Source organism: Colossoma macropomum, unplaced genomic scaffold (assembly GCF_904425465.1).
Source record: "Colossoma macropomum unplaced genomic scaffold, Colossoma_macropomum, whole genome shotgun sequence".
NCBI lineage: Eukaryota > Metazoa > Chordata > Actinopteri > Characiformes > Serrasalmidae > Colossoma > Colossoma macropomum.
In genome coordinates, this window is record NW_023494805.1 from 33,161,303 (window position 1) to 33,182,292 (window position 20,990).

A 20,990-nucleotide genomic window follows, 5' to 3' on the forward strand; every position below is an offset into this window, starting at 1 on the left:
TCACGGCCCACCGTGCCCTGCTAATTAATGTCAGAACCTCTCGCTGTCATGTCCCGTGTAGGGTCTCACGAGCCGGGCTTCGCTCGAAGCAGCCTGTTCGCCTCCCCAAAGATTTGGAGACTAAACAAGAGCCTCAGAGGGCACCAGGAAGGGTATTCCCACGATGAAGGGAGTCTGCATGGGAGGGGGGGTTTGGTGGCATGGCCTAGGCATGACCTGTCTGCTAGCGAGTTGAGGTTTGACTCTGCTGAGAGTCACTGTAATCGCATTAGCCCCCAACCCTGGCAACAACAGCACCTCATTTGTCCACCCAGCGCCTGGTCCCGCTGATTGACACGTCGGCGCCCTTCTCATCTCTCACCTCCACGGCTTTGTAGCCTGACCTCAGATATCATCGAAGGCACCCAGATAAACACTCCAACGTGCTTTATGTGAAGGCTAACACAAGATGACACCACTGTAGGCACAAAGTATATCAGCCTAGAGATTTTATTTGGGATCCAGAGTGGACAGCTATGTAATGTCCAAAATGTCCCCATGCTATAACAAAATCTACACCAGGCACACCTAGCTTAGGAGCACCACAGTGCCTAGACCCTACCGCCTGCTAGCTTGCAAGCTGCTAGTCACAGCTAGTGGTAAATGTTTATCTCCAATGGAGTAACCTACAACTCTTCTATTTCCAATTCTAGCTGTTCAGGCACCAACTTGTGACCGTATGATGATCCCTGTGCATGTTGGGAATGTAGTGTTTATAAAGGATGTTATGAGTCACAGGAGTGCGAGGTACTAGCACTCAATTAGGGCAGCTCAGCGGCGGGACAGCGGGACGGAGCTCTCGGCAGATGGAGAAGGTTCTGGCTCCCCTGCATGTCTGGACCGGACACCCTCCTTCGGCTGCCAGCACGGCCGGGAACCTGGCAGAGCCGAGCCCCTATTTCAAGGGCTTGCGATTCCGAGAGCCAGCCGAACCCGGTCATATGGCTCAGATTAAGCCATTTTGTTGCAGAATGAGGAGGAGAGTCGTCTAGGGTCCAGTGCCCAGAAACACCTCACCAACTGTTCCAGCTCTTAATGAGATTTGGGAAGATTAGGTGTATTGCTGTTAGAGTTCATCCTCAGGTTCCAGTATGTAAATGAGCTGCGCTATTGCTATATATATATAGTCCGGAGGACCCCATGATATGATGGGATATGAATGTTAGATGGGCCTAGTTTGGGAGGGCTGCAATCCCTTTCCTGTAAAACTTGTAAGCTTCATAGCTAGCTGTAAATGTTCATCTCCAAAATAAAGTAAACTTTAGAGAAAATAGTTCTTCTTGGTTGTGATATAGCTTTCATTTTTCTACTGAAAGTTTACTATATAACCACCTATAGGCCACCTACACCTTGTAGCCTCCCTTGAAACTCACATTTGTAAGTTCCTACCCAAGGACAGTGTGAGCATTCCAGCTGAAAAAAGAAATGATGCATGAAGAAATGTGCATAAAGAAGCTAAAGGAAGAGAAAGCGTGGCACACAGCTAAAGCCTAATGTGATGGTCCATTATTCAATTCAGTTCATTTAGTTTGTTATTCAGCTTTAATTATATAGCACCTTTTACAATATACATTGTCACAAAGCGGCTTTGCAGAAATCGAGGTCCAGCTGCCTAATTAGCACTTAAAGAGAGTGACAGTACCAGGAAAAACTCCCTGAGAAGGCGAGACAAAGAAACTTTCAGAGGCATGAAGGCTGTTATTTTATATGTTGAGAAAGAGAGAGGTGACCACTATCTCAATTTTGGCTTGAATACAGTGCAGGGACTGAAGTCTGATCTGTCTGAGAAACAGTGCTATGAAGGATGTAATGATCATTTGATGAGGTTCCTGCTCCATTCGGCCAGCACGCTCTATTAAGAGCGCACCACTTCGCCTTCTCCAGCAGAGTTCAGGAGCGAAAGCTCGGAAGATCATAGCAAGACTATGGTAAATGTGCACCGCCTGCCCTCCTCGAGGGGCTGGGTGGATGGGGCCAGATTCGACTAGTCCCGTGAAAGGTAATATCCATGGAATTGGAGAGTTAGGAGCACATCCTGCTCAACTTGGCAAGGAAGGAGAAGGTTTTTTGGGTGCGTAAAGATGGAAGTATGAATTTGAAAATGAGACTAGGCCACAGCTCCTCATCCATACATTTTTACTGGGGTTCCCTTCAGGACTGTGATGTGGCGGGGAAGAGAGAGAGAGATGGAAAGAGGCTGTCAGCAACACTGAATAAAGAGCTCAACGTTGCAGAGAAAATGTGAGGATAGGTGATGGGGGAATATCATAGAGAGCGAAAAAAGAAGATGAGTGAGATAGGCAGGTACATTTTTTATTAAAACCTGACCTTCACAGCAAGAAGCAAAGAGCACTGTTGGGAAAAACCATCTCCCCCGCCGAGTCTGCGGTCAGATGCGCTCGATAAGGCGTGAAAGTAAAACTGTAGTTTTTTTATACCTCGGCCAACTCTTCACTGCTAGCTTAAACAGGTGGTCGACTTCGCACCAGTTCAGTGGAATGTGTCAAGGCTACACCGTCAAATCAGCGGTGTTGAATTCATTCTGCTGTGGCTGGTTGGTTAGCGTGTGGAGGTCCAAGACAAGCTCAGACTGAATACCAGACTAGTTGCTTTGGATAGCCCTGAACTGGGATATGCAAAACATCTTTACTATTTGAATTATCTTCACAGCCCAAGCATCTCCCTATCATTTGCATTCCTAAGATCCTGTTGGATTCAGGGTGCTTACATTCCGGGCGGTTCTTGTTGGTATTCCTCCACCATTTGGACCCCTTTGCTCAACCCTCAAGGCCTCTTCCAGACAGTTAGATGCATCTAAGTATGAAAACAAAATAGTAAGATCTAGTGTCCAGGGGCCCATTACATAGACTGGAACGCTGTTATCCCTACTGGAGCAATGATGGATCAGACACAGTAGGTGCTGGTCTTGGTCCAGGGACAAGGATGCGCCGTTCATTTGGCCTTTTAGCAGCCCAGCATGGCCAGGCAAAACATGAAGCAGTCTTGGAGGTTGCGATTATACAGACATACAGACATCTCATCCATAAACAACGCTTCTGGCTTCCAAGATCGCTCAGCCATGTGGTTTATGATGTTCCGACATGGAATGTGCAATCCAGTTGTTCTGAGGAAGAGTTTTCCAAATGATCCTGCCGGTGGCTTACCCTGCAAGACACTGTTTGTGCATGAATGATCTCTTGCATTAACCCAGAATCCCAAAGTCTTATTAAAGTCAAACAAGGACCACCACTCCTCCTTTTCCAGTAGTGTTGGTTTTGGCCGCCGGTAAGTTTAGTTTTTCCGAAAGGTTTCAGTCATCACTAGCAGGCTTGCCCCATCACAAACAGGCTCTCCAAACCAAAGGCATTCCTATTAGTCCTCCGCCCAATACCGCAAGCCTCAAAGGTCTTCTCTCGTCCCAAAGAATGCTAGCATTACTAATAAAGAATGGAAGCTAGCAAGGCCAGTTAGCATTTTGCAAGTGAATCGTGCTGTCTGGCTTTAACTTTCATTCTTAGTCTGTGGCATATTCTTTTAATCGTACCACTTTTCAATAAGGCTAAGGGTTTCTGAATGGTTTATACATAGTTTATTAATGCAGTTAATAATAGTAGTAATAATGGTAGTAGTAAGACTAGTAATATTTGTAATAATAGTAGTAATTCATAGTTATTAACTAAGTCATAAACACTTTAAAAAACATTTTTGTCTATTCTGTCAAACTTCAGCTTGGAACCTATGTAACTTTTTATAATCAGTGTAAAAGTGTAAAAAATGTAAGGTGGAAAACGTGAGCATTTGCTAACACCTATAACCACCAGACTTGTTTTAAAGCATCACCAATTAATGAGTTACACTTGCTCATTATAAATTCACAAAATGGACAGTAAGACAACAGAAATATGCAAACCATCCTAATCTACATGATAGATAGCAGGCTACAAATGCCAAGGCAAATAATATTGCCAAGACCTTAAAATGTGAATTTAGTAACTTCATATGTCGATGTAGGCCAAAGTATCATTAGGTAAGACACATTGTTGGTGGTTAATTGTAGTAATTTATTAACAAGTGTTCAATAAAGCTGACAGATATAATGTTAGGCAAGTGGAAAAAGCAAACTAAGATACATAATCAGCAAGATTTGACATTTAACAATATACAGTCTTATGCAAAAGTTTTGTGCACCCCTGGTAAAATGGTAACACTTTATTTAAAGAGTGTCTATATAACACCTTTATAACATCTTACATAAACACTTTACATGTTTTACATGGTATTAATATGCATTACTATGTCGTTTTACTGAGAGACATTTTTGAAAATAAATGTCCTCATTTTTTGATTTGAAGAAGTATATTATTTTCAGTGAAGCACCTCATTTCTGGGCAGCCAAAATAAAATTACATTACTTTACCCCTTTGGTGATTAAGTGCTTTGACACTTATACTTACAACTTATTTTTAAATGATTTGTGTCTTCTTAAGCTTTTGTATTTTGCACTTTGTTATTCTTTCTTTTTTACACTCTGTGTCTTCTTTAAAATGTTATTGTACCACAGGGTTAATTCAACAATTTATACATTGTAAGGGAAAATGTTATTTATCCTAAGTTTAACTCTCTTGGTGTTAAATACTAGCACTGTTCTGTCAAGGATTACTTTAGAGGTTTTATTTTGTTTTTAGTGATGTCCTTCTTCGCTTATGATATTGGAGAAGTTACAAGTATAATTGTGCATTAGTTATCTCATTTAACCAACACTATTTGAGCCTAAATGTTGCACTATTATCATTATTTCAGTTTAAATGTTGCATTGTTATCCCAAGGATGCATAAATTCTGTTTTACTTTTACCTCAAAAGTGATGGAAGTTAACCAGACTGAAATGCATGTTATGTGGATCTTTAGATTGCAATGCAAAGGTGTCTGAATGTCAAAGCACTTAATAACCAAAGGGGTAAATTTAGGTCATTTTTATTTTGGCTGTCCAGAAACGAGGCATTTCACTTAAAATAATATAGATTTTCAAATTTAAAAATTAAGACTTTTATTTTGAAAAATGTATCTCAGTAAAATGTCTTAATAGTCCGTATTAATGCCATGTAAAAAATATGTGTTTTAAATATTCATGAACACATTATGAATGTTTATGTAAGATCTTATGAATGTGTGGTGTAGATACCCTTAAAGTAAAGCATTACTGGTAAAACTACATGTTTTGTTGGTTTTCTAAGTGAAAATAATTAACACATCATTTACAAAGAACACTCATTTTAATGCACATTAGCAGTGTATTTGCTAGCTTTAACGTAAGAAAAACAAAACATAAAATGTGTTACTAAAGTTATGGCACAGGGATTTTTCCTTGCTGCTGTGGCTTGGCTTGCACATTCAGGGCTTGGACCTGGATTTTCTACAAAGCTGCTATGTGTGACCCTATAAATAAATCTTGACCTGAAATTTATATTCTATGTTTTATTTTTTCCACTATGTTAAACAAAGCAAATAAATAGAACTTGTTTTCTAATATTTGCCATGTTTAAGTTTGTTCTCTGTAGAGGAAGTGTTAACTTATTTTTTACAAAATATATTATGAATAGAGGTGTTCAAACCTATAGTTTGCAAAAGTTTGAAAATATTTTGTTTATTAAAAAGAAATACATAGTATATTAAATGTGCCATAACTTTTGCATTTGGCATGTTTAATATATTTTTTGAATATATCAAATTCAGCAAATAAACGCTAATAAAAACAGTAAAAGTATGTAATTTGCAAAAGTTGCCAAAGTTTGAGCATGTTTTGTTTCATGTATATATATATATATATATATACATACATTAAATGTGCCATTACTTTTGCACTAGCAATATTTTATGATTTATGATTTATTTATTATGAGGGTGTGTTGACTTATTTTCACTTATTTTCACAGGTCATTTGACCAGGGGTGCCAAAACATTTGCATACAACTATAGATGAAGTTGGTCTCACTATTTGGCAAGCAGCAACTCACTGTTGCCCTTTCTATTTATGTGTTATAACCACTTATTCATGATTTGACAGTGTTTATGTCCTAATAATAACCATTAATAAAGCAATTTTAAACCATTCACATTGCGAAGTGGTATATTTTTAACTCTTTCATTGGTCAGTGGATAGCGAGGGACATGAAGATGGTCATTGTCTCAAGCATGACGTTGCTTTTTCTCTCACACACCCACTAAAACAACCCATCCGTACACCCCCCCCCCACACACACACACACAGAGATAAGGCGGGTCACTCTCAGTGCAGGGTTTGATGTAGGGGGAGGGAGTGGCTCTGTCTGTAGACAACAGGTTGCTGTTCTCCATTGTGAGCTAGCCACTGGGCTTGAAATAAAAAGCACTAAATCAAAAGCTTTGTCCTGCACAAGGGTCATTTAGAGGGGATTGCTGTCCATTGTGACCCCCAGATGCTGTGTGGTGTGGGTTTGTGTGCGTGTCTGGGAGAGAAACAGATGAACAGAGGGAGTGTGTTTGTGTGTGTATTGGCCTTTCGTAAAGCCACTGAGCAAACACTAGCAAAGATGTGTGGGGTCTCTGAAAAACAAAACTCTGGCATCGGGTTTAATCCTCCCCAGCGGAATATTCTGGAAGACAAATGTGCGATAATGTTTAGGCTGTGACACTTTTACAATAATGCATTGGTCTTAAGTGGTTTAGAAACGCAGCTCAGTTGTTTCGTAGTGTGTGTGTGTGTGTGTGTGTGTGTGTGTATGGATCATTTTACAAACTGGTTCAAAACACATTTGGGGCCTTTAACTGATTTGGACACAGCTTGGAACATCTGTACACACATAAAATCAGAATTTTTTCATTAAAATTCAAAAAGTTTACTTCATTGCAGAAAGTATGTGTTTCAGTAGTGACAATTCTTAATGTTACACACTAATTTTACAAACTTTGGGACACATTTACTTTAAAACAATGGGATCAGCTCAACATGTGCCCTGCTCTGAAGTGTGAAGGGTGTGGCTAAAATAAGGCTCTGCCTACAGACTTGTGTTTCGATAGTGATATGAAAACATGGGACAGCATTTTTTGAAGTTTTTTTTATTGGAATTAAACCCATAAATATTTTTTTAACTTCACTTTAAATTAAATAAAAAGATCTTTTAAAAAAAAATGAAAAACAGAATTACAAGAAAATGTAAGTGTACAAAAAAATGTAAGTGTAAATTTAGAGGTTAGGGTTTGGGACAGAGACCTCCCAATAGACAGTACCCTATACATGTTGATTTTATATATCATTGCTGTCGGAACAAAACCTCCAAAAAGGTAACTTTACAGGAGAAAGAAAAACCCTATTTTACAATGGAACCAGACTTTTTTCCAAGTAATTATGGACCTTTTCTTTTAGTCCATTTATAATGACATTCATACACAATGTATAAAGCAACAGGCATTTTCAAATTATGTCAAAAATTGAAAAACAACAAATATGGAGATATGAGGTTTTGTTCCGACAGCAGCAACATAGTTAGCTTTTTACTATCTTTTTTAATGTCTTGGGTTTAAATAGATCATATAATGCCCCTGGTCTTGGAACAGGATATCCAACAAGCTCGTACAAGCGTGATGGTCGGGTGTCCACATAGTTTTCGGCCATGTATTGTTTAGTTTTGTTTTGCACTATAAAAATATTTAAGATTTAGTTTGTTAAAATGGTGAAGTGGACATCCCACAACAATAAGCCACTGTCGACCTCCAAAAATAGGTTTATTTAACCCCTTACATGGCAGAGCCCACCAGCAGGCCCACAGGTTTATTACACACTTCTATAACCTAAGAACAGCTCAGCCAGTTTGCATTGAAGTCCCTGTAGTTACTGAATAATAAGCCTTAGTGTGTAATAAGCCTGGGATTTTAAGGGGTTAATTAAGCATCTCAAATATATGTGATATATAAACTAAAAGTACGCATTATAGATGAAACCCAAAACCTTTACTTCATTGTTTTGGTGCTAAGAGGAAATAACATGGGAAATTGCAGTGGTGTGTATTTACGTTCGTCTGCGTTTGCTCATCATGATATGAAGACCACCATGGTGGCCGACTCAGCCCCCTGACCCCCCGTCCTCAATGAGAGAGTCGTAGGCTCTCTCCTCCCTCTCTAATGACGGCCTTGCCTCTCTTATACGCTGCTGTGCCTTTTGTATGTGTGGGTGGGTGGATGTGTACATTCGCTCGTTACTGTTATTGTGGTACAGTTAATAGCTGTTATCCGTGAGACTGGATTTAGCGTAATGCTTCGCATTGTTGGGAGGATAAGAAGCTACGGCTGGCCGTTATTCAGAATGTCTGGATGGAGGATGTCGACAAGTCACTTAATGCGTTTCTTCAAATCTTCGTGCGTTTCTGTAATGGATGTTTTTCTTTTTGTTGTTTCCTTGCAGATGCTGGGCAAACATTTCCATATACTGTGTGTGAGTGTGTGTACTCGCGCGTGTGTGGGAGGAAGGCTGAGGTGCGCTCTGATCCCCCCCCCCACCCCGCATGCGTGTGTACGCGTGGGAGGAGGAAGTTTGAAAAGGTGTACAGCGGGTCACATGCTGAATACGAGCAAGCTTCATTTCTCGCAGCCTACAGCGGCTCAGCCAGGATTAGAAACATACTCCATTACATAAACAGTGAGAGGCTAGGATCATCAGAACTGGATGGGTCTCAAACCTATGTGACCTGTAGGCCTCGGTAGCCACCATGCAAAAGTTTGGAAGCAATGTTTTCAATTCTACAGACGGGTTTTATAACAGGTTGTATAAAATGAGTCTAATATGCAAGTTCTGTGTAAATGTACAGGTTTTTAGGCATTAGAAGGAAGCTGTAAACATTAAAGGTTTGGCAAAAAAAAACAATGCACACAATTTCCCATTTACCCCAGATGCAGCCAAGATATGTTTGGTGTCCACAATTTGCCTATTTATTTCAGTGCTGGAGTCTAACGCTGATAACTAACACAAGAAGTCAACAGTCACCCAATTTTTTTCTCCACATACACCCCCTAGATTTCTCTCATCCTTCTCAAACTGCATCAAGGTCTTCAATAAGGTCATGCAGATTTGTCAGCATGGTTTAGGACACAGTATGGCTTAATGTGAACTATAAAAATCAATCGTATTTACAGAAAAAAGGTTTGGGTGACTATTGATGTCTAATTAGAGCCTCATAGATATAAACTAATAGGCCAAATTTGGACAACAATCACGTCTTTGCTTGTATCTGTGGTAAGTGAACAATTGTGTACATTAGATTTTTTGCCAAAACTTTCCTTTAACACTATATTCTGAATTTTTTTAGCGTTTTATTTTTCCCTGATGTTCACTTATGACATTTGAATGGTTTTCTATACCAAAACAGTCATAATTCATTTTTACATGAACATTTTCCATCCTTATCCTTTAGATTAAACAAGCTGATGACCTCTATTCCATTGGGCCCTGTATTGTGCCTCCTTCAAATAACAGTCTGGGCCCAACATATAAACCCAACACTCCTTATAGCTTCAGTGTAAGTGGGCAGGGCTAAACTGCTATAGACAGAATATGTAATTTGGTGTTTCATGACTGCAAAAACAATGAATTCGATAAAGGCAGTTTTTTGCAGCATAGTGTCCATATATGGACTGTATCAATGGAATGTCTTTAAACCTTCTGCTGAGTTTTGATTACATCATTATGCACCAGCACACACATTTGAATACAATTACTGTTTATTTGCTGTACAATTACAATTGCTAAATATACATATAATAGAAAAAAAACATAAAATTTGATTGTTTCCAATCTAGTAAACTCAGCAAAAAGATATAAATTGTGCATTTGCAGAAAAGTGGCATATTTAAGTATGTTCCCTATTGAGAACGTGTTAAATTATTTTTGCTAAGAAAAAAAAACATAATCTGACCAAGGGCACCTAAACTTTTGCATACAACTCTATGAATAAATAGTTGCAGTGTATTATTTATAATTGAATCATTTGTTGCTGGCCTAAAAAAAAACATTCAAAATTTTAATTCTATATTTCAATCTATATTTTGTCATCTATGTAAACTCACAGTTTTGAATGATAAATATGCCATTCGCATGAATCGGGGAACGGGACATCTGCTGCCAACAGATCCATCCCACCTCTTCTCCTAACACAGCCTAGCAGCAATTCATAATCATTATTTAGCAAATCCCACAGATACAATAATTAATCTTCATGGGCAAATCAGATCTAAGATAATGTTACCGAAAAGTGAAAAGAGAAGTTTCGGTAACGTTGTCTTAGATCTGATTAGCCCATAAAAATGAAACTGGTTTTCACATATTCCAGTTTCTTTCTTTAGTAGCTTTCGAGTGGAGCACATTACATGACAAATAGCAATCACAGGTGTCCAAGCACTACACAACATTCAGTAAGGCTAGTAAAATGCAAATGACTGGCAAAGTTTATGTGTTATTTACACTAAATAAAAACAAAAAAAGCAATTGTTACAGAAACTCTGACCACCATTGGCCTGTAGCACCACAGCATATTTTTAGGAAACCAAAAGCATTTATATTTTTGCTTAATGAGGCCTCAAAAGAAGGCATCTGCTAAATTGTATGCACATTTACCTTTTAATCTTTGAAAGTAAGCAAGATTTTTAATCAAAATTCCTAGAAAACAGTAGAAAATCTGGATTTGACTCATTTTCATAGCTGTTGAAGACAATTAACTAAATACTTACACAGCAATTAACCTTGTATTTCAGGGTGCAGAATGATTTAATGTTAAAATCACTGAAATGTTCTCCCAGGAATGATGCCGCTGGTCTCCACTACAGATAATCAGTTTCCAAACTAGTCATCTTTTTTCCAAACTAGTCATCTTTTTTCACTGCTCATGAGTTTTCGTGTCTGTTTGGATGTCATTAGTGAATAAAATAAGGAAAGTGATTCAACTGACAATGTTTGAAAGGCAGTGGATGTTTACAGATAATTTTCACGTAAAGAAACTGACTGGTGTGATTAGCTGTTATAGTATCTTTGTCTCAGCACCTGCTGTATTCCCCTGTGTGTGTGTGTGCGTATGAATGTGTGCAGGTGTGTAGGTGAGCGGCCCTCATTAGTGGCTAAATGGCATCAGCGAAATGCAGCGCTTCATCAGTCGGCTCGTCATCCAGCCGAGTAGACCGGGTCAGCCTGACTACCTCTCTCTCTCAGTCTGTCTCTCTCTCCCACTCTCGCTACCTGCACTTCAAAAAAAAGAAGACAGCACTATCCTCGCCACACATCAAACGGCTTCAAAGAGAAGCGCCTTTTTGTTTCTGAGTCCTCACTGTGCTTTTTTATCCTTCCTTTTTCCTCTAGATTCTCTCTCGCTCTGCCTGTCATGAATAAGGGACGTCTGTGGGGTCTAGTATAAAGAGAGAGAGAGAGAGAATCCAAGTGAGAGAGAATCAAAAGCTGGTTTGGTGCATAGATTCAGCAATGTCCCTCTCCATTACTTTAACATAGTCTGGCACAGCCGAGGCAGTCTGGCCTGCATTAAGACATCAGCGAGCGAGCGAGCGAGCGAGTGAGGGGCTGCTCTGGTGGGAGAAAGTGGATGATGCACTCACTGGCAATGAGTATGACTGCTTTCTCTCTGCCCGTTTCTGACAGGTCAAAAGGACAGGGCTGGAGGGTGGGAGTTAAGTGTAGTCTGGGGGTCTTTGTGCCACAGGGTCCATCCTGGATAAAAGAAAACACGAGAAGGTTCTGTAATGTTCTACCTGTTTTGATGTACGTTTTGCCCACTGATCACTTCACATCTGGAGAGGGGAATGTTTTCCATATGATGCATGTCAAAAACAGTCCTGAAGGGCATTTCAGGCTCAGAGGCATTAAGTGAGTCCCAGTCTTGCTCCTGGAGTACCTCAGTCCTGCACAGTCTAGGGTTTCCCCTACTCTAAAACCAACGTTGGGGGCTAACATGATACGTAAGAAGAAGTAAGATGTAACAGTAATTTTTCTACTAAGTATTGTAGCACATTATAGTGGAAATTATTGTAATCACATTACAGTTATCAACTTTTTTTATGTAGTTAATTGCATTGCCAATTACCTCTACCTGTCTTGAGCAGAGCAACATTAATTAGGCGCAATGTATTTCCTCTATATGAACAGATCTATAACGTTAGTTCAAACTGTTAAAAATCTATTAAAAAAAAGACCATAGATATTTACAAGGATTATGCAATGATCTATTTAGGGATTAATAGAGATAGTAATTATCAAAATAAATCATCATTTATAGGGTACTTTCTACTGGAAGGTGTCTGTCCCAAACCCTAAACTAAACTCCTAGAGTTTAACTTGTTAAAAATATGTTTATTTTTTTCTGATCAAAATTAAGTCAAAGGTCTTTTTGGAAGGGGTTAAGATTTTAATAAAGAAATCTTTGACCAAAAAACACCATCCCATATTTTCATGTCAATACCAAGACACTAAGAGTTTTAGTCCATGGGCGGAGCCCTATTTTAGCCACACCCCTGCATTTTAGAGCAGGTAGTAAGACTGCATCCCTGTCCCTCCTGACCACATGGTGAGCAGTTAGATCTCATTGTTTTGAAGTATATGTGTCCCAAATTCTGAAAATCAGTGTGGAACATTGGGAATTGTCACTACCAAAACACATATTTTCTGCAATGATGTAAACTTTGTTGTTTTTTAATAAAAATATTATGACTTTATGTGTGTATAACTGTTCAAAGCTAGCACGTTTGAGTTCTGGTCAAAATGAGCTAAAATTGTCACCACTGAATCATTAAGTAAAGTTTTGGTCGTGTCTTGATTGTTTTATTAGTGACAAAATGGAATGTTCAGTCATTTGTTTCAATAAAATAAACATAATTAAGATGTAGGGTCATTCAAAGCCAAAGCATTTTAGTCTAAAGTCCAGGTCAGGTTAAAATTCTGAGATGAGTTTTTAACTCTGACTTAGAACCAGTTTAGTACAATGATCCGTATCGATTATCCATGCTTATAATTTGCATGCACGTGTGCTACCTTTGACAGCTGACTGCACAACTTTGATTCTAGATGTGAACAGCTTGGGAGGCACCGTAAACTTGGAGAAATGTTGAAGCATCCAATCATGCCAATATGAAACTGATGGATCCAGACCCTTTTCCTAAGATGAGAGATGCCCAGCCTTACCTAAACACACCAGACCTGATTTTCATTCAGAAACAGCTCCGTAAGCTTCATATTTTATTCTTAAAGACTTTATTTTGAGGAAGCTGTTATTGGACTGTTTCCTGGAGGCAAGTTTTCAAACCGCATCAGCCATTCATAATTTTAATCACCATAACTGGCTCTCTGTTGAAAAGCAGGTATAATGACAGGCCTTTTAAATGATGTTTACCATTCTTCCTAAATAAAGTACAAAAATCGCTACTGGGGTTTCCCTTGTACTTTCCAGTTGGGACAGATTTGTGTGGGTTTTAGAGAAGTAAAGTAATGAGTAGTGGGTTTACTTTTTCCATAAGGTAATAAGTAAAGTAATCCCATTCCAGTTTAAGAGAAGTAGATAGTCATATGAAATGAATTTTTTTTTCTTTTTTTTTCCCCTATTTAGTCCCCAATTCCACTTTCTAACTAGGTCTTCCTGTCCATCACATGATGCCATCAGACTGGGATGCCATATCCTTCCTCAGAGACACATGAATTGCTGTTAACACTATGTCATTGGACAGCTCAACTCACCTAGAGGAGGAGATCACTAACTGCTAATTCTGTTATGTTAGCTAACAGATGCCCACGTTGGCTTACAATGTGCTGAGTGATGGGGGAGAGGAAGCCCATTCTACCCACCCAGAGAGAATGAGGATAATTATTCCCTCTTGGACTTCCAGGCGTGGATGGATGTGGCATCTTCAGGGATCAAACGTACGATTTCCCAATGATAGGGCCAATGCTTAGACAGCCACTCAGGAGCCCATGGATTACTTTTTTAACTGCTCTAATACTGTCTTACACACCCACTTTAACTCAGGCAGTTAATGTTAATTATCTAACTGTCATAGCCAAATGTGCAGTGAGTGTAGGCGTACTCTGCAACCATCCTTGTGAACTACTTATATACAGGCTAGTGTTACACATTGCATCCAAATCATTGACTTGAATCAAACCTGCTGAATTTGTTGGCCTCTATGATATAGTTGAAGAATATAGAGTTCATTGAACCTGACAGCTACTGTAGAGAGCCCAGACAAGCCTCAAAGAGGAGCACCCATTAAAAACACATTATTCCACAGGCACTCTGTATCAACTTTGGTCCTGAAATACCCCTGCCCTGCAAATTAAGGGGTTTCCCTCCTCTAACACACCCACTTCACTCAGGAAAAGCTGGTTAATTAGCTGATTAGTTCAAATGGGAAAGGGAAAAACACCAAAATGTGGTAGGCAGGGGTACTCAGAACAAAGACTGAGAAAAACGGAGCATGTCGGAGCATCCATCAACCCAAATAGCAAACTGACTTACTCTCACTGTCTTGCTCTGATTCTCCCTCATGTTGGCCATCTTCAAGGCTAAGGGTCCAGAGTCATACTGCATGTCCTGCATGGGAGCTGCCGACCCTACTGCCCCCCACTTCCCCATGACCCATGCTGCTCTAGGAGAAGATGAAAGCAGCGTGTCTAGCAAGCCTCCATTACCCCAAGCCATCAGGAGCCGCGAGGAGGCCTTGATTAGCACCTGCCTGTCTGATTCCCCCGACCTTGAGCCGGCCTCTCCCGGAGAGCGCCTCCTGCTCTCAGCCCGGACACTCCTCTTCCTCCGGCTCCAGCCGGCGTAACCCGAGCCCCTCGTTGCAATCAGAGGTGAGCCCAGCCAGGCTTTTTTCAGGAGAGAGAGGGAGTGTAGAAATCTCAGCATGGCTTGCTGCAGGAGGCAGCCAAGGGCACTCGGGCTACACATTCTGTCATTACATCCAATCAAGGTGAAATCCACAGAGAGCAACATTCCAGCCCTATTTAACTCACTGCTGTAAGTCTGAAACACAGAGAAAAGGGGGGATACGCAGTCTTGTATCTCTGTTAAGGGCAAAGAATGTAGCAGACACAATCATTTCTTGGCTGTCTTGGAGCAAAGAAATCCCCTCGCCAAACGCACAGCCTTGTAAACCAATACTAAACTGCTTTCATTGCTCTATCATTCCCAATCCACATTCTTGGCTTTGCCTGTATTTTCTCAGAGTCTTTCTCAATACACTTCTCCCCATCTCCCTTCAGTTCTGCGTATTCAGGTCATTGCTTGAAGTACTACATTATTTTTATCTGTATGACAAACATGCTTGTGTGGTGCTCTTTTGAAAAGTTCACTATCCTATGGCAGGTTTGTCTTAGCAATTTTGGTAACACTTAACTGTAAGGCAGTGTTCATAAGGCTACATAACACCTATATAAGCTTGTTATGACAACTGATCTAACCCTAGCATTTATAATTATTTATAAATGCTTATTCCAATAGGCATCATTCGCTATGAAGGTTATCTTTGCCAGTTTTGAGCAAGGTTAGCTAAAGTAGCCTTTATGACAGATGACGCCTATTGGAATAAGCTTTTATAAACATTTATGTAGGGTTATGTCAGTTGTCATGACAAGCTTATGGAGGTGTCATGTAGCCTTGGGAACAGTACCCTACAGAAAAGAGTTACCTTACAGTGATATTTCAATGATTTCTAATGCTTATTGGCTGGAGCAAGGTCTTCTGCTACAGTGGTTCATCTAGTGACTGCTACCGAAATATTGTGATCTACACATGATTATCATTTGAAGATCAGTGAATCTGCACAGCTTAGGTGGAGGTCATCCCTATGTTTCCAGGATTCTGTGTTCCCCAGGCCCTGTATTCCCTCTTCACATGAAAACAGCTGTATATTCCCAGATTCCTATATTCCCAGGATTCTATATTCCTAGAGTCTTTGAAATCTTTATGGGATATAGCTCTATGTTAAAATAACAGTAATGTCTATACCTTTGCTATATTCACCACTGTATATATTATGACATTGCCAAAGTTGACATTCTTGCTAACAATTGAATCTTTGCGCACATCCTCAACGACCACATGCACCATCCATTTCAATACAGTTTTTAACATGTCTTTGTCAACTTGCCCTCAACATTCCCACCCTTGGTGAGTCCCTGATACCATCTGAAGTTTGTTATTTTGGTAGCTTATATTTAGCAAGCTGAGGGCTAGAAATCTCAGCAACAACAATAAATGAAGTATGGTGCACCACACTTGAAAAAAAAGACAAAGCAAATATTCAAAAAGTTTATGCATCCTACACTCTGACTAAGCTAGCCTAGCTGAGCCAAAGTGTGTTCCTATAAAAAAATCTGCTCTTTGTTGTTCCCTATATGACTTTTGATTACCCTTAGCCTTGAGAACCCTTTCATAGGTTCCCTTAATGTATCATCTTGAAGTGTAACATATAAAGAGCTGAATATACTGGGAACATAGACCCCTGAGAACATAGAATCCTGGGAATATAGTGCAATGGTAACATCACTACACTCCCCACATGTGCCTTGGGAATTGATACTAAACAAATTTTGGATCAGCTCAAGCAGACTGGGTGATAGTCTTCAGCTTTTCTATGGTAACATTGTTGCATTGGGCAGAAGTGTTGGAGTTCCAGCGAAAACAGACATTACGTCTGAGATTGGGTTCCAGAGGTGTCTGCTGTCTGCCAGGCCCAGATAGACATGTAAATAAGCACATGTTATTAAACTGCTTGTTATGTCTGCTGCTCTTGTTTACCACAGTGTCCCTGGTTGTACCCTGTCAGTAAGATGAGCAATGAGTTCATTCTATCTCTCTCTCTTTTTCTGCCTATCTCTGCCCCATGGGGGTCATTTCATGGCATTAAGAGGCAGTCCACACTTTTTTTTACCCTAGTGGCCGTCATAAAGAACTGTGGATTAGCGGTGCCATAATCATCATCCATCAGTCCGTCATGTCCTGGGCATTGCAGCAGGGCAGCACAGGAGAGGACGGCATGTGTGCGTATGCGTGTGTGTGTGCTTGTTAGCACCTAGCGTGGCACGGTCTGGATTAGTGGCGTCAGCGAGAGCAGACCCCCTTGGGGAGGCTTATTAGCTGGTAGCGCAGCAGAACCATTCCCAAGTACGGGAGTGGTGTAATATCACGCCATGATGAGGTGTGGAGAATTACTGTCTGGACGCTCTCATATCCTCCCCACTCCCCACCCCCCTACTCTTCACACACTCTCAGCCCCGGCTCAGAGTGGTCTCCGATCAGCCTAATCCACCGGCTCAGCTTTGACAGGTTTATTAACTGAAGCTGATAAAAATAAGCAGGGAAATAATTGCTCTTACGATGTTTGTTTTCTTCTGTCTTTCAAATGTACACTTTCATGTGCCATCCTCGAGATATGAATCTTTGAAGTAGGCCTTAAAGGCATGTCCTCCCTTTGATCTTGTATCGAGACATAAATATCGCAACAGAATTGCTTTTTAGTTCTGCCTCTGAAGCTTAAAATCGTGTAAATATCTTCATATGTGATCTCTAAAGCCATAGCCAAACAACCATGAATAATAAAAGAGCGTTTGAAGAGGTACATAAAGTGTAATAAGGCCAGAAGAGATACATTATATGTGCAAAAGTATCCAGATACCTTTTCTAATTAGTGAATTCAGCTACTTTAAAGTGCCGACATAGTCGTTCAATTGCACACACACACAGTTTCTATAATCTCTGTAGAAATGCTTTGCTAAGCACCAGCTAGAGGGCTATAAAGGCCTCAGCACTGGGTTGTGGAGCAGTGGATCAGCGTTCGTGGGATTGACGGAAAACCATCAAATCCTTTGGAATCATCATCCCACATCAGTACCTGACCACTCTTGTGGCTGAATGCAATCAAATCCTTACAGCAATGTTCCAACATCTAGTTTAAAGCCTTTCCAAAAGAGTAGAGGCTGTAACTGCAGCAAAGTGGGGACAAACTCCTGATTAATACCCTTGATTTTGGAAGAAACACTGGATGAGCAAACATTTGGACTGTATTGTTGTTGAAGACCACTTGTAATAGCATTCAAGTGTGATCAATTCACTAAAACAGCACGGTGATACTGAAAGCAAGAAGATGTCTTGCTGAGATTCCCTCCTCGAAGACTCCACATTAACTTAAGGTCTTCATCGGACTGCTGCAGCTCCATCCTGGCACCTCCTACTCATTGTCTTTTATGGATTTATTACTGACTGACAAACCTCACTATACATTTCATTTAAAAAGCTTTAGCTTATACCACTACTTGTTGGACACTCACCTTACAAGTCCACTGGATAGGTGTACATTTGCAGATTGTAGCCCATCTGTTGTAACACACAGGTCAGTCACCCTCTGCCCCACTCATCATTGGTCAGTTTCTGACCGACCACCTGTTGACCAGGTATTATTTGGGTGGTGTATCATTCTCAGCACAGCAGTGACACTGACATGGTAGTGGCAAGGTAGTGTACATGATGCTGGTACAAGTGGATCAGGTACAGTAGTGTTACAAGCATCAGTGTCACTGCTAGGTCAAGAGTGGCCCACTATTAAAAAATACCCAGCCAAGAGCAGCTCTGTGGTCAAAAACTGACCACCGATGAACGACTAGAGCAGTGGTTCTGAAATGGGATCCCCACACAGTCCACATTTCTCCTCTATCCCTATGTGTTGGGAGGTTTTCAATGTTCCACAGATTTCCTTATTTTTATAGTTCCCTTGTTTTTTGCCCTTTGTATCTTGTCTGGATATCAAGTAGGGATTTGTGTGTGCGAATTTTGCCTAATTGTGTTTTGACCTTTGCTGTATGTTATGATGCAGATTAGCGGATTAGTCCAAAAAACCTACTCATGAATGAAAACCAAGCATGAATCCTGCCACCTGTGCCTCCTTCATTAAAACACTTAGTTTATGTTGATCACCCAGTGTTTTGATGAAAAGCACAGATTTGCCCAGGTAGCAGCAGCTCAACACAACATTGGTGATTAGCCAAGACACAAGACTTCAAACAACGCCAGAGTGGGTAATCGTAAGAGTCGGATAAATTACTGGTGGACCGGTAACGGTTTGTTCCAGTTACTGTAGACTAACATATATAAACTCACTCATATAAACACATGAATGAACAGACATACTGTATATGTCCCTATGCTTATATGATACAGCCCCAGTTTGTTGAATGCCACTGGTAAGTTTATTAGGTTTGTAGAGTGGGTAGAGATTAGCTTGTACAAATTCATCATGATCGTGTGATTCTGCGAGTTATATAGAGTGCATCACATCTTGCATTGCTGACCAGTGTGGCAATTTCCATAAATGAATCATGTGAAGACGGACAGCAGCAACAAAAAACAAGCTAGGCTCTAGAAGGCAAGACAAAGCACTTGAGGAGGGTGCAGTGAAATACTTGGGTATGTCCAAGCAGGTGGCCACTGAGAAATGCTGACAGAACTTAGTTAGCTAGCATTATGCTGCGTTCAACATGGCTTAGAAGGGGAAAGTTCAGTCTGCAGTGTCTGATGGAGAACACATCAACTATTTCCATCTCCTTCAGACAGTCCGCAAGTGAAAAGATGGCAGAGATAGAGAACTTGGGCATGAACAGATCCGCAACTCTGCACAGCAGAAATGAGGAAGTGACAATTACAAAATCATATTTCACTTTTTTGTTAAGTTTAATGCCAACACAAACACACATTAGCTAAGCCGCTTGTCCTTCTGGGTCACGGGGGTTGCTGGAGCTTATCCCAGTGGTCACTGGGCGGAAATTGAACCTTTATTTATGTAGCACTTACATCTCCAAAAACACCTCCATGAAAGTGAGTATTGTTGGCAACAAGGGAGTCAGCTAGCGTAAGTGAAATGTGGTATGAGCAACCATGTTGACTTGAAGTCATATGCTGAGCTTGGAGTTGAAAACAACATTCCTGGCTTACCAAGTAGAAATTCCTAGTTGAGGGGGCATTTTCTTTGATTTTTCCTGGTTGTAGGTGGGAAATTCCAAGTTACAAGCTTCAGTCAAATGCAGCATTAGTTTACAGCATATTAACTATCATGATTATTATCGGAAATAGGAAACGAAGAAAGCGGAAAAAGTTAGCTATTATCTGGTAACAAAGATACCTAGAAAATTTCAGCATTGTCCAAAACATCAGGATCGGCTTTGTGACTGTGTGCATAAGTTAGCACACCTGCGTGCGAAACCTGAACACACTAACACACCTGAAGCTTCCTTTGCAGTAGCTTCCTTTACAGCTGCTCTGCCAGAGGATTACCACCCAGATCCTTCTCTAATTCCACCTGTCATTCCTAACTCTCTCTCTCGCCGTACCAACGTAAGGATCTAACCATCATCGTCAGACAATAACAGACTGGCTTTAACAGTGCACAATAGAACAAGGACTTTCAGATGTTACTGCATTCAAGGCATTGCATTCATGCTCGCCCATTAACGTATCAGCCACCTGACATTCCGGCCTGCCTCTTATCCGTCTCAAAGCCTTGAGTGCATTTCAGAATAGGCTTAACTGAGTGGAATTTATACAGATTGCAGGAATACATGCAGTAAACACATTCTCAGCATGCTCTTTGTGAGCTCCATGTACCATATAGGTGTACAGTTACAGTTACAGACTGTAGCCACCCTCTACTTAATTCATCACTTGTCAGGTTCTTTTCATATATCTTTGACATGCACTCACCAAGCACTTCATTAGCAACACCTTTACACCTATTCATTCATGCAATTGTCCAATCATGTGGCTGCAGTGCAGTGCATAAAATCATGCCAATACAGGCCAGCAGCTTCACATCAACCGTTAGAATGGGGAGAAAATGTGGTCTCAGTGATTTTGACCATGGCGTGATTGTTGGTGCCAGACA